Here is a 15,170-nt window from a genome sequence, read left to right as displayed (position 1 = left end):
GAGTGGATCAGGTGCAGGCCGATTCAGGGACTGAGATGTCCTTGGGATGCTGCTCTCTCCTGCCCCTGCTGGCACTTCTCGTTGGCTTCCTCCCCACCCTGAGCAAGAAGTGGTCCATGCTGATACCCCCCGGACTGGTGCTAACCATCTCAGCAAGACCTGTACAGCTGGTCAGGAGATTCACTCTGACTGGGGCAATTTGGACCACATGGCTACCCTTCCTATAACTGATTTCATATTGAGGGAGTTTTGTGCGCTCATTTGGATCAATAGACCGGGAAATCTCAATTAAACCCCACAGATGGAGGGCTGAGGACAGGGTGGTTGCCCACAGGAAAACCAGGAAGTATGGGGTAGACAAGCACAGAGACCCAGAGAGGGAGGAAGTGGAATGGATTATTAGGGAAAGAGGATGGTTTCAGAAGGGTCTTCTGGAGGTGGCTCACAACTGAAACGGTTTTAGAGTAACCGGGCTTTGCTTCTCTGCTTCAGGACTTCTGCTGGAGCCATAGGGCTGAAGACAACAGACAACAAGCACTGCCACAGCTCTGAGAGAGGAGCTAAGCCCAGATGCAGAACTTGCAAGGTACATATGTGAAGGCGGACCGTGGGCTGGCACTGTGGCTCAATAGGCTAATCCTCCACCTTGCGGCGCCGGCACACCGGGTTCTCGTCCCAGTCGGGGCATCGGATTCTGTCCCGGTTGCCCCTCTTCCAGTCCAGCTCTCTGCTGTGGCCAGGGAGTACAGTGGAGGATGGCCCAAGTGCTTGCGCCCTGCACCCCATTGGGAGACCAGGAGAAGCACCTGGCTCCTGCCTTCTGATCAGCGCGGTGCGCCGGTCGCAGCGCGCTGGCCATAGCAGCCATTTGGGGAGTGAACCAACAGAAGGAAGACCTTTCTCCCTGTCTCTCTCTCTCACTGTCCACTCTGCCTGTCAAAAAAAAAAAAAAAAAAAAAAAAAAAAAAAGAAGGCGGACCGTGAAGGGCACAGTGGGTGCATGTGAAGGGCAGCCAGGGAATCGTGGAGTATGAGTGTGATCTGCTGGTTTTCCCCATTTTTCATAGATTGTAGAAGCTCTTCATTTCCAGCTTGTCCAAGCTGAATACAAGAAGGAAGGAGGGAGAGAGGCAGAAAAGAACAAAACCATAAACTCAGGCTAGGCTGTCAGGCACGGACGGGTGTCTTCCAGGAGCTTGCTTAACCTCAAAACCCTGAGGTTCTCGCCACTGGAGTGGGCAACGTGGCCCATGGCCGAGTCTTCGGTGCGTTCCGTGTAGTCCGTCGGAGTTTGAGGGATATGTGAAATGCAGTATTAGCTCCTGCAGCCCAAGAATTCTTGAGGTGGGGCACCGGCTGGAGTTGACGCTGAACCTGGAATGAGGGCTGAGAATGACCACGGACGCTTCCTGTTTTGACTCCTGAGGTGGGGGTGGGGCAGAGAGGGAAGCAGTTCTCTCGGCCAAGTGCATCTTGCAGAGGATGGCTGCAGTGGAGGGACCCAACCCAAGAGGACAGCCTGCCAAGGGGAGAGGGTCCTCCACCAGGACCTGGAATTCCCGCCGGGCAGAGGCAAGAGGGTCAGCGCCTCTTCTGCACTGGGGAATATGTCCTGGGGATCCTTGGAGGGGCTTCGCAAACCCCCAAAAGCCCCTGAGAAAGGGCCCCCTCTACTGGCTGACTGCCGTGAGAGAGCAGCCCAGCCACGGAGTTCATCCCCATCTCTCAGGAAAAATTTTGAGAAGATGTGAAATGTTCATGAGATTAGAGCTCCAGTCTAAACTGGAGGGGACATCTTAACACGGAAACGAAATCATTCTAACATCTGTAACATCTTGCTGTGCCCATGCAAGAACCAGAAGCGTAGACCCCACAGTCCGTGTGTGATGACTGCTGGGAAAAGCACCGTCATTTCCCGTTGGTAACACTACTGCAGCCCAGCGAACACACTAGTTACTGGTACACCAGCCACTGGACGCAGCAGCCACCGAGCACAGCAAGCACATTTCCTTCCGATGGGGGCACCCTCCTCTGTCCCTTCTTATCCAGCAATAATCCCTGGGCCTGCCTGGAACATTTTCTCCCAGAAGCCTTATTTCTCCTTCCTCTTCTTGCATCCTTTGAACTCCTTTGCCGCAGCCACTGCTGCCCAGGGACATCACCAACATGAGCAGTTCCCTTTAGGAGGGTTTTGTCTTGAGGGATTAGCGGTTAAGTTGCCAGGACTCTGTTTCCACAGGGGGAGCAGAGCCTCGGGACTGCAGCTGATTAAATATTTGGGGAGTGGGTGCAGGATCCGAGGCCCCGACCTCAGGAGCAGGGCTAGCAAGGGGAGCCCTGGGCAACAGAGCGCGGGAGGAGGGTCAAGGCCTGACTGTCGCCAGCTCTAATCGGGCTTTCGGTGGGGGAGGGGGCTGCTTGGGCTTTGCAGGAGCTCTTTCTGGGGTGTTTACTGTCTGCTTTTCAGACTGTGGACATAAAACGTAAAGAGAAAGTAAAGAGAAAGAACTCATTTTCCCTCAGGAGTCCAAGGCCAGGCTGCATTCTCCAGGAGCCAGTGGCTGTTTCCATTGATCAGTGGCTGTTCTGAGTGGCTTGGATGCTGTTGATCCCTGCGTGCTGGTCGCCGCAGCCACGGGAAGAGGGAACGCCAGGCCCTGGACTCCGGCCGAGGTCAGCTCCCTTCCTGCTGGCCGAGCCCTCTTCAGCTCTCCCCATCCTGGCTTTCTTCCTCTTCCCCGGAGGCGGCTGCAGCCTGGACAGCTTCTTCCCGCCTGGGTGGTTGGGGGCTTTTCAAAAGCCAGGCCTTATTTCTTGGGAAAACTCGGCTCAGTAGAACATGCAGCTCCTGTGTGTGCCCGGGTCAGCAGCGCAGGTGTCCTGCAGGGTGGCCCTGGAGCCGCCCAACCTGCCCCAGGCCCCCGCGCCTTCCTGCAGGCCTTGCTGGCTGATCCCACATGTGCTTCTGTCCTTTCCCAACCAAGGCCACTGGGGTGGGCGTCACTCCCTCTTTTATTCTTGCCCCTCCTTTAAGCATTTTTCTTTTACTTTTTGTGCAAAAAATAAAATGGAGAAGGCCCAGGGTTGCCATGGCAGTACCATTGCTGCGGGCCTTTCGGTGGATTTGAGCTCTCAACTTTGAAAGAAGGACTGACCTCAAAGGAGCTGGCGGGAGGGAGGGAGGGAGCGAGGAGAAAAGGCAGACCGGGCACAGGCGGCAAAAGGGAGTGCGCAGGGAGAGGCTGGGCAGAACTTAAAATACATTCGCGGTGACATCACTGTCTTTCCCAGGCAGGCCACTGACTCGGGAGGCCCGGCGTCCATTCAGGGCCCCAAAGCCGGCTCTCCAGGGCCCGGGAGCCATCTCTCTCTTCCTGAATGCCTTTTTTGTTGGGACACAGTGGGCTGTTTCTGAGGGCCTGCTTAAATGACTGAGTAATTCGCTGCTGTTGCCAGGAAGTCTGAGCCACTTGTGAGCTAACAATGGTGAACTTTATCTCTCATCCCATGCTGGAAGCCCCAGCTGTAGGTCTCGAATTTTAATACGGGCTTTACTCCTGCCTCCGAGGTTATGGTAATATTTTATCCATCCTTTTGCATTAAGTCCCAGGCATGGCTGCGTTTGAGAGCCCAGCCAGTGCTGAGCATTGAGGTAGGTCTCGGGGTGCGGGTGTGTGTGTGCCGGGGGGAGATGGCAGCGAAGAGGAATTAGAGGAAGGAGGGCAAAAATGTGGTCTCCCTCTTAGCTGGGCGGTCTGCCCTTTAACAGGTGGGGCTCTAAACTGACCTGCAGCAAAGAAGAGAAATATTGCATTCGGACACCAACATCTCTGGACCAGAAAGGTTACGTTAGGAAGTTTTTCCGTGTTGCAAGCACTCTTCTCTCTCTCCATTGCAGCCAGAGCCGAGGATGTGCTCAGAGGCAGGGTGAGGCCGGGGATCCTCACTCGCCTCGCTCCAGGCAGGTGCCTGCATTCACTGTTAACTGATTTCCTACCGCAGGGAGCCTAACACCTTCTTCAGTGAGGGCTCTTAGCCACTTCAGGGTCTGAAGTAACTGTAAGCTCTCTGCCCCGTGAACAGGGACAGAAACATGGATCACAGCCTACAGAACTGTTGTACAAAAAGAGAAAACAGGAATCAATGGTTAGAAACTGATAAAAATTCCCTGAAAAAAAAAATCAACAACCGAAGAGTAGCAGCTGAAATGGAATTAAATAACTCAAGCAAACATCGCAAATACCTTAGATTAAAAGTGTAAAAAAATAAAAGTAGAAGCGAGAAACACAACCCACAAGAAAAAACCAAGAGTTAATGGGGCAAAAGGAAAAAAGAAGAAAACACAGGAGATGTGAAAGCTAAGTTGCAAGGATGCCAAAGAAGCACAGATTCAATGAGAAATTCAGTAAAGACCATCAAAACATGAAGGGGATCACCAAGGATATTAAGATAGAAAAAGAAAATTGGAGCCCGCGTTGTGGCATAGCTGGTAAAGCCATTGCCTGCAGCGCCGGCATCCCATGTGGGTGCTGGTTCGAGTCCCGGCTGCTCCACTTCCAATCCAGCTCTCTGCTATGGCCCGGAAAAGCAGTGGAAGATGGCCCAAGTGTTTGGGCCCTGCACCTGTGTGGGAGACCTGAAAGAAGCTCCTGGCTCCTGGCTTTGGATCGGCACAGCTCTGGCTATTGCAGCCAACTGGGGAGTGAACCAGCAGATGGAAGACTTCTCTCTCTCTCTCTCTCTCTCTCTCTCTCTCTCTCTCTCTTTCTCTCTCTCTTTGCCTCTGCCTCTCTCTTTGTGTAACTAGGCCTTTCAAATAAATAAATAAATCTTTAAAAAGAAAAAGAAACAAAGAGAGTGAGAGAGAGGAATGACAGAAACATTAGAGAAGAAAGACGCCACAGATGTGTTGTGTGAACTCGTGTGTTCCTGCTTCACGAGGTGGTCGCGCCCAGGCACTCGGTCACACGGGATCCTAGCACTGTTGGTATTTTCAGATGTGGCTGTCATCTGCAGTCAACCCATTTGAAGGAAGGAACAGGACTCTGGTACTGTGGGTGGGCCTCCTCGAACCTGTTGGAAGACTAAGGGAAACTCAAGATTCCCCATCAAAGAGGAAATGTCACGTGTTCTCAGATCTGTGGTAGCTAATGTGCACAGTACAAAAAGTGAACCCGTAAGAGTGAAACTTTCACCTCATGACTTGATGGTTGCTTATGGCCCTTGTGTATACTCCTGTGGAATGGAGGACTTTCTACTTTTCCTTGTTGACCACTGTATTTAGTGCCATATTAAGCCTGAAGTAAACTGAAAGTATGTTATCACAAAAATTAAAAGAAAAACAAAGAAAGGAAGGAAGGAGGAGGGGAGGGAAGTTTTGTGTTCTTAGAATTGTGTCTATGAAACATATAAAATCTGTTTTCCTTATATTCACTGAATATACCAATGTGTGATACAATTTCTTAAAATAAATCTCTAAATATCCTGTAGGTTCATCATGACCATGTGTGGCTGTGTATCAGAATTCAGACAGTTTAATATTAGGAAACCGTCTTAACATATTTTTCTATAACTTAGACCAAGCAGAAAAGTCACATGACTCTCCAGAGGTACTGGAGCCTCTGACAAAATATAAGTCCATTCTTTATAAAATCTTTTGAAAACAGGAATGAAAATGCTTAACATAATACAAACATATTCAGAAAAACAATTATGAGCAATTTTGAAAATAGGATTGGCATGTTTACATCCAACTTTGCAGCATATTATAATCATTCTTAGCTGGGCAACACTCGAAACACTTCTCCTAAGGTCAGAGATAAGACAAGGCTTCCTCTTGCCTTCACTATTTTTTTTTACATTTTTCGTAACCATTGGCCAATGTAATTAGATGAGAAAGGAATTAAAAGCGGAAGAATCAGAGAGAAAGAAATAAACTCTCCTTTGTAGGGACATGATAAAATACCCAGAGAACCGCAGAGAATTAATGATAAAACTAACTTAACTGAAAAATTTAGTAGGATATCAAATTAACATGTAAAAATCAATAGTCTTTAAGTATACAAAACAATTAAAAGTATAAAAATGAGAACATTCCAGTTACAATAACAATTAAAAAATAAATACATAGGAGTAAACCTAAGAAGAATTTCTTAAAACCTATCTCAATAAAACTATAAAACAGAAATATGCACTAGAAGATGGAGATGTGGCTGCAACCTCAAAATGACAATTCTGTCCGTGTTAATTTCTAAATGTAGTGCACCAGTCAGCTACAAAAATACTCACACACAGTCACAATCTTTCTTTTTTTTTTAAACTTTTATTTAATGAATATAAATTTCCAAAGTACAGCTTATGGATTACAATGGATTCCCTCACATACCGTCCCTCCCACCCGCAACCCTCCCCTTTCCCACTCCCTCTCCCCTTCCATTCACATCAAGATTCATTTTCCATTCTCTTTATATACAGAAGATCAGTTTAGCATACATTAAGTAAAGATTTCAACAGTTTGCTCCCACACAGAAACATAAAGTGAAAAATACTGTTTGAGTACTAGTTATAGCATTAAATCTCAATGTACAGCACACTAAGGACAGAGATCCTACATGAGGAGTAAGTGCACAGTGACTCCTGTTGTTGACTTAACAAATTGACACTCTTGTTTATGGCATCAGTAATCACTAGGCTCTTGTCATGAGCTGCCAAGGCTATGGAAGCCCCCTGAGTTCACCGACTCTGATCATATTTAGACAAGGCCATGGTCAAAATGGAAGTTCTCTCCTCCCTTCAGAGAAAGGTACCTCCTTCTTTGATGACCCGTTCTTTCCACTGGGATCTCACTCACAGAGATCTTTCATTTAGGTTTTTTTTTTTTCCCCAGTGTCTTGGCTTTCCATGCCTGAAATACTCTCATGGGCTTTTCAGCTGGATCCGCATGCCTTAAGGGCTGATTCTGAGGCCAGGGTTCTGTTTAGGACATCTGCCATTCTATGGGTCTGCTGTGTATCTCACTTCCCATGTTGGATCGTTCTCTCCCTTTTTTATTCTATCAGCTAGTATTTGCAGACACTATTCTTGTTTATGTGATCCCTTTGGTTCTTAGGCCTATCATTATGATCAATTGTGAACAGAAATTGATCACTGGGACTAGTGCGATGGCATTGGTACATGCCACCTTGATGGGATTGAATTGGAATCCCCTGGTATGTTTCTAACTCTACCATTTGAGGTAAGTCAGCTTGAACATGTCCCAAATTGTACATCTCTTCCCTCTCTTATTCCCACTCTTATATTTAACAGCGATCTCTTTTCAGTTAAGTTTCAGCACTTAAGAAGAATTGTGTATTGACTACAGTGTTCAACCAAAAGTATTAAGTAGAACAAACAAACAAAAAAAATACTAAGAGGGATAACATATTAAGTTGCTCATCAACAGTCAGGGTGAGGGCTGATCAAGTCACCATTTCTCATAGTGTTCATTTCACTTTAACAGGTTTCCTTTTTGGTGCTCAGTTAGTTGTCACCGATCAGGGAGAACATATGGTATTTGTCCCTTTGAGATTGGCTTATTTCACTCAGCATAATGTTTTCCAAATTCCTAACAGGGATCACTTTTCAGTTAAAATTTAAACACCTAAGAATAATTGTGTGTTAATTACAGAGTTCAACCAATGGTACTAGAACAAAAAAAAATAAAAATAAATAAATACTAAAATGGATAAATCTTTCTTCATCAAGATGGCCAGGCTGACACTAAAGTTCATGGGAAACACTGAAAAGAAGATAGTGATACATATTAAAATATACTGTAAAGTACAATACTATAAATCAAATAGCCTGAACAATTTTATGAGAGGACAAATAAATGGAATAGAACACAGGGCCAAGAAAGAGACTCAACTGTGGGTTAGAAATCAAGTTTCACATGAATATGGTATATCCGTCCCTGGGTGCAAAGGTAGAAGTTTTAACAGCTATAACTTCATAGTCAGTGGGAAGAAGACGTTAGATCCCTTTCTGTAGTGCAAGTGCAGAAGACTTGCACCCAAAAGTCAAAATTCAAATGCAATAAATGAAAACACTGATGTGTGCTTACATGGCATTAAGCACCATATTTAAGACCAAAAAGGAACAAAAAAGTGGGAAAAAACACAGGTGAAAAGCAAGATATCTAATGTGCAAGGAATTTTACATACTGGAGGAAACAAGAGAAAGGGAATTACAAATCATTCTTCAGTAGAAGATTCTCAAAAGAGATGCAAGAACTGCTATTTATATAAAGAGATGTTTAACTTAACTCATAATAAGAGAAATACACATTAAAACTACACAGAGGGGGCCACACTGTTGCGTGGTAGGCTAAGCCTCCACCTCCAGTGCCGGGATCCCATATAGGCACCGGTCTGTGTCCTGGCTGCTCCTCTTTGGATGGTGCTCTCTGCTTATGGCTTGGGAAAGCAGTGGAAGATGGCCTAAGTGCTTTGGCCCCTGAATCCATGTGAGAGACCCGGAAGGAGCTCCTGGCTTTGGATTGGCCCAGCTCCAGCCTTTGTAGCCATTTGGGGAGTAAACCAGCGAATGGAAGATCTTTCTCTCTGAATCTCCTGTTTGTAACTCTGCCTCTCAAATAACTAAATAAAATCTTTTTTTAAAAAAATTTAAAACTACACAGAGACATCATTCCTTACCCAGCCAATTGAATAAAATGTGAACATTTAGGATGTGCTGTTGGCTAAGCTATCTGGTAGCAGGTGTTGTTGGTGAGAATTCACAATGGTACATGGGCTGGCGTTTGGCACGGTGGTTAAGCTATCACTTGGGACGCATGCATCCCATACTGCAGGGCCTGGGTTCAAGTCTTGGCTCTGCTTCCAGTTCCAGGATCCTGTTTGTTAATATGCCCCCTGGGAAATGCTGATGATTCTTGGCTCCTGGCTTCAACCAGACCCAGTCCCAGCAGCAGTAGCTATTTGGGCATCAAACCAGTAGGTGAACAATCCCTCTGTGTCTTTCAAATAAAAATAAAAAACCAAAATGGTACACTCTTTTGGATGGGGAATTTGGCAATTTCCAACCAACCACATAAGCATTTTATTCTTGAACTCCAAACTCCCACTTCTAGAAATTACTTTGAAGATCAATCACCAATCATACCCAATAAAGGCATATGGTTATTTACTACAGCAATATTTATAACTAAAATATTAGCTACTCCTAAATGTCGGTACAGAAGAGATTAACTTTACCAATAATGGTAGATGTACTTGACAGGGTGTCATGAAGCTAGAAAGAGAATGAGACAGAGCTGTCAGTGAGAACAAGGGATGACTTCTGGGATCTATTGTAAAGGGGAAAAATCAAGCAGAAAAAGAGCAGAAAATAATAAAATATGCACATCTGCTTATCATTTAGCTATTAAAATGGTGTGGTGTTGTGGCATTGTGGGTAAAGCTGTTGCCAGCAACTCTGCCATCCTATATGGGCACCGGTTCATGTCACAGCTGCTTCACTTTTGATGCAGCTCCCTGCTAATGGCCTCGGAAAGCACAGGATGGTGCAAGTGCTTGGGCCCTGCCACCCGATGTGGGAAACCTGATTGAAGCTCCTGGCTCCTGGCTTCAGCCTGGCTCAGTCCTGGTAATTGCAGTCACCTGGGGAGTGAACCAGTGGATAGAAGATCTCCTCTCTCTCTCTCCCTCTCTCTCTCTCCCTATCTCTATATAACTCTGACTTTCAAATAAATAAATACATCTTTCTTTTTTAAGATTTATTTGAAAGGCAGAGGTACAGAGAGGCAGATAGAGAGAAAGAGGTCTTCCATTGGCTGGTTCACTCCCCAGTTGGCTGCAATGGCTGGAACTGAGCCGATCTGAAGCCAGGAGCCAGGAGCTTCTTACAGGTCTCCCATGCCGGTGCAGGGGTCCAAATACTTGGGCCATCTTCTACTGCTTTCCCAGGCCACAGCAGAGAGCTGGATGGGGAAAGGAGCAGCTAGGACTCGAACCGGTGCCCATATGAGATGCCGGCACTGCAGATAGCAACTTTACCTGCTAAGCCATAGCACTGGCCCCAGGATAGCCAATTTTGAAAACGTTTTAGATCTGCTATAAGGTTGACCAAGTAAGTTATTGGATTGATGTAGGAAATCATGATTAAAAGTGAAGAATATATATACATATATATTCTAAAATATTATACATTATATTATATATTATATATATATATTATATATGAGAGGCCTTCTAAAGTTCATGGAAAAGGTGTGTGATGAAAAAAATATTCATGGATTTGAAAATTTTTCACACACAAACATGTAATTCCATTTTTTCCTCCAAGCTTTTTGCAGTGCCCTTGTGTGCATGTGTTCCTGTATTCTTCTCCCTCCATCCCTCCCTCCCTCCCTCATCTGTCTCTCTATTTACCTATAGCTTGATGGTCCTGCTGCCAAAGCTGTCTAGGAGAATGATAAATTCATTTAAGTCTATTGCCTGGGAGTGCAGCAGTCCTGGCACTCTCTCTGCCTCTTGCCTTAAGAAATGCATTGATTCAGATGTGCATTTGGTGCTTGGCTTGCTTGCTTTCAGTTTCAGAGTGCCTGGGTCAAGTCCTCAGCACCCTGCTCCCAATCCAGCTTCCTGCGAATGCGCACCTAAGGAGGCAGCAGTCGATGGCGCCAGCACGTGGGGCCCTGCCATCCATGCTGGAGATCTGGGTTGAGGTCTTCTGTGGAGTAAAGCAGCAGATGGAAGCTGTCTCTCCATATTGCTCTCTGTCTCTCTGCCTTTCCAATAAAAAAATTTGGATTTTTTTTATGGATCCTTATTCATGTTTCAGTTGAAGTCTTCATCGGTTGGTGTATTTTTAGGATCTTGCATTTTCGGGGGTGGACTTTCTCATCCTGCGCTTTCTGGAATGCCGGGGAGGATTATCTGTTCCTGATAAGTTAACATTAGCGAAGGCTTCCCATCTCCAGCTCTCTGACCCTTCAGTGGAGTAGAACGAAACAGCAACAGAGTCCCTTTTCCCAGGAGCACTGAAGATCCTCAACAGCGGAGAGGTGCTGAGCACAGCCCTTCCTCCTCGCACGGGGCTGGGCTCAGCCCAGCAGGGACAGTGAGAACAGCCGTGCTCCGAGGGACGCACTTTCAGTCTAACTGCGAATTGATCGAGATCTATCTTCCTTAATGGTTAAATCAACTTTAGAAATCCACAGGAATGAGAACCTGGAGCCCACGGCTCTGCACACTCCCCGTGGAACTTCAGAGCAGATTGTCTGCTTGAGACTAAGGCAGGGTTAAACTTGCACATCCCTGCAGGACGAACAGCATTAACTGACGCAATCCCTGCTCATAAAAACAGACTGATGGGTAATAAACGAAGGGGGAATCCTTTGTGTTTTGTCCTCCATCCCTTGACACGCAGTGCCAGCTCTGACACTAGTGTGCACGTGAATACAGCACATGGGTGTTGGTGGCCTGTGCTCAGTGGTACACAACCCACAGGCAGCTGGAACCACAGCCAGAGCTTCAGCAGACCCTGAAGTCACATGCTGGTTCTGGACTTTGCTTGCAGGATTTCTGCTTCTAAATTAGGCCCTTACCTAATAGGGAGATGCAAATCATTTCTCAGTTTGAAATCCTGGTCACGCGTATAGAACACCACGAAGGAAGCCTCAGACACCACAAGCTGCCGGATGACAGCAGTGCCTATGTCATCATCCTCTAGAATACGCTGGTGCTTTGTTATTGTCGGTGTTAAAGCCAGCCAGACCATGACGTTTGTCTTGGAGATTGCCTGCGCCAATAGGAATAATCGCATTTATGCTCACTGACTTAATGGCAAGGGAAGCCTTCAGAATGGAATGGAATAAAAATGCAAAGCTTACCGTCTGTGCCAAGAAACACATTTGTATGTCTCATGGGAGGGCTTATTAAGAGGGGTGGGGGCGGATAACCAAAAAGCCTTGCATTTGGTGGTTTGTGGCCAAAAGGTAGCATGCTTGATCTTGTGCTAATTTACACTTTGTTTTTCCCATCTTAGAGTTCTGTTCCCTGTTATCAGTATTCCTGTTTACTTCCTTTCTCCGTATTTTAAGAATTCCTGTCTTTCTCGTTTTATCATTTTAAGAGCTTGGGTGATTGTTTCTTTTGCTGTTTTTCTTTCTGCTTTTGAATCCACTTACAGAAACTGAGTTCTTAATAACATCCATTCTAATCATCCAGTTCTGCGTCTTCACTCTGCCTTTGTCCTGGGAAAAATCTTTCTTCATGATTCCTGTCACTTTAAAGTTGCAATAAGTAAGAGTACCAGTGTGTATGTACGTACACACAGACACATATACCCCCATACACCTCCTACACACACATGTACACACTCATGTATAGGTAATCTCGGTGAATCTCAAATGAAATGGTATGGTAAAATGGCCAACAGATATTCCTGGAAGAAGAAAGAACAGATTGGTACAGGACGTGGGGTGTGCTACACTGCGAAGTTATCTTCAAGAGTTGATGTAGGAGGCTCTAGGAAGTGAACGGAAGAAGCAGAGGAGACTCACAGATTGCTTGAAATGATATAAATTCACATGAATGCAGATGCAAAATACCTGCTATTTTACCATCACCCAGTATTTAGGATAAATTCAGAGCCTCAGGAGAGTTTCAGTACATCAAGAAATGTTCTGGTCAACTCTGAAAGTGACATTGTCAGTGCACAAGACCGCGGGGAGTTGGGAAGTGAATCACTGGGCCACAGCCTCAGGGAGTGTAGGGCAGTGTGGCCCCATTGTGCACTGAGCCGAGTTCACGAGAGTCCTTGGTTTGAACTTGGTCGTGTGTCCATCCGTTAACCAGATAAGGTTGCTCAGCAGCCACGTGTTGCTGTCTAGTCTGTGCCAAGCATTTTGTGACAGTGGACTTGGGAAGGTGGCAGATTTAAAGAGCTGCAAGAAGAGGACAAGATACTGCTTGATGATGTATTGGACATGGGAGTGGAGAAGAGCCAGGCTTTGGGATGACAGGCTCACCACTTAGATAAATAAGTGGATGATGGAGCTGGGCAACAACAGAGCAGGGAGAGAATGAACTTGGTTTTGAGCCTACCAAGTGTGAGATGAAGTGGGCCTTTTTAATGGAAAATTCTACCAGGCATTTGGATATCCAAGGCTGAAGCTCCACGCAGAGCAAATAAGCAGGAATGAAAGCCAAAGAGGGCTGTAGACACCTCCAAAAGCAAGAGGAGAAATGGCTCCTGGGAGCCCTGCTCCCTGTCTGCAGGAAAACAACCAAGGGGTGTGAGAGGTAGCTCTATGCGTGGAGCTAGGGCCACAAAGCCGCAGGTGAACCAAGAGAGCTTGGTGTTCCAGAAGATGTGGGAAGAAAGCACCCAAGAGCAAAGACAAAGGCAGCTGTGCAGCCGTGGCAGGGGCCAGTGAAGGACTTGGCTGTCAGAGACGCTCTTGTCACAGAGATGGGGCTTGGGGTGCAGCAGGTTGACACAGTACAATTCCTGGACTTGGCAAGCTTGCCTGACAAACAGCTGAAAACTATAGCCAAGAGATACTGTCTTAATTAGAGAGGGATGTGGAACCAAAGGAAACTGGCTTGCTTGTTTTGTTACTGTTTTTGGTTTTTGTGTTAGTGAAAGGGTATTGTGACACAATGGCTTTAGCCATCACTTGGATGCCTGCATCCCATATCACAGTGCTGGGGTTCAAGTTCACAGCTGCTCGGCTTCTGATCCAGCTCCCTGCTAATGTGCTGGGAGGCAGCAGATCATGGCCCAAGTATTTGGGTTCCTGCCAACCGTGTGCAAGACCAGACAAGGATGGAGCTCTTGGCTCCTGGCTTTGACCTGGCCCAGTCCTGGTTATAGTGGGCATTTGGAGACTGAACCTCTAAATGGGAGATCTCTCTCTCTCTCTCTCCCTCTCTCTCTCTTCCTTTTAGATAAATAAACAATTGAAACTTTAAAAGGGGGGGATCAAATCTTTCTGCTGGGATCAAAGCTCCTGAAGAGGGTTCATTGGCTCCCCCCAACTCCCACCTACATCTCCTCCTCACCTATGGTGCCCCATGCACAGCAGTGGTCAGCAAGGGTTTGCTGAGTGCACAGGTGCATGATGGACAGGGGACCATGGTGCATCGATCACTGTCCTAAGCTGGAGACTCCAGGTCTCTCTCACCCTGAATTAGTCCCAGCAGTCTGTGGTGAAGCCTGCAGGTGTGTTGTGCACAGGAAACCCTTGGAGTGCTCTCTGGTCCTGTCTGCAGCCAGGCATTTAGGAGCCTGCTCTTTGAATAACGGAAGCTCCGTGCTCACTCTCTAAGGAAGTTCCTGCCAGTAGAATGTTAACTTCTTTTATAGATATTTTCCTGTTTCATATCCACCGTATTTGCATAATGTCCTATATTGATCAGCTCCCTCCCTCCTTGCTTAAACCAAACTTAGCTTCACTAACCTCTGATCCCTTGCCCTCCACGACTTCATTAAAGAGAGAAAAGTTGGCAAATGCCACCCTGGACGTCTGAGAACAGTGGTGAGTGCCTTCCACTCCCCGCAGCCATCCATGGGGCTCTGTGCGTGCCAGGAGCGGATCTGCTCTCAGATGGTGTGGAATGACTTTGCAGCCCTTACAGGTGCAAATTCCATACACAGCCAGTGGTTCACACATTTGCAGGGGCTCTGTGGACGGACTGCAGGAAATCTGCACTTGGAAGCTCAGGCCTGCATTTCCCAGCAACTTCTAAGGCCAGTCCTGGGCTCCATGCTGGGCCCGAGCGTCCCACCCTGCAACTCTAGGAATCTTTCTCTGGCAGGCTTCCTGATGCTTCCTGCACACTTCCTGCCCCTCAACAGGAAGTTCTGCAAGGGCCCTGTCCTTGGGTTTCTCCAGGGCTTCCACTGTCGCCAGCAGAAGGAAATGCTTTTCTGCACAGCAGTGGGAAAGTGCACCACAGGAAACGAGCCCAGCCAACAGTAATCCCCCCAATACATGTGTGCACACGTGCACAGACACATACAGCAGACATACATGCACACACACACACACAAGGCATGGGGTACTTTGCAGTTTCAGCACACCCAGCTTTAATGACCCAAAATAAAACCAGAATGACTTGGCCTGTGAGGACAGTATGATGTAAGAATATAGGCTATTTGAGTCA

General features: G+C 46.7%; 1 long non-coding RNA gene across 3 annotated transcripts in view; it reads left to right on the top strand.

The window, feature by feature from the left end:
* Nucleotides 1-15,170, top strand: part of LOC127492930 (uncharacterized) — a 145,846-nt gene that overhangs the window by 124,333 nt on the left and 6,343 nt on the right. For 2 of the 3 annotated variants that reach the window (XR_016233550.1, XR_011388422.2), the window contains one exon: nt 493-3,164. The exons of the other annotated variant lie outside the window; for it this stretch is intronic. This is a non-coding gene — a long non-coding RNA (uncharacterized LOC127492930). Of the gene's footprint in view, nt 1-492; nt 3,165-15,170 lie in introns of those variants that run through there. 3 annotated transcript variants of the gene reach the window in all.

Source organism: Oryctolagus cuniculus, chromosome 5 (genome assembly GCF_051225735.1).
Source record: "Oryctolagus cuniculus isolate XC-2025 breed Fujian yellow rabbit chromosome 5, ASM5122573v1, whole genome shotgun sequence".
Taxonomy (NCBI): domain Eukaryota; kingdom Metazoa; phylum Chordata; class Mammalia; order Lagomorpha; family Leporidae; genus Oryctolagus; species Oryctolagus cuniculus.
Note: the sequence above shows the minus strand (reverse complement) of the source record. Positions and strands in the feature narration are given on the sequence as shown.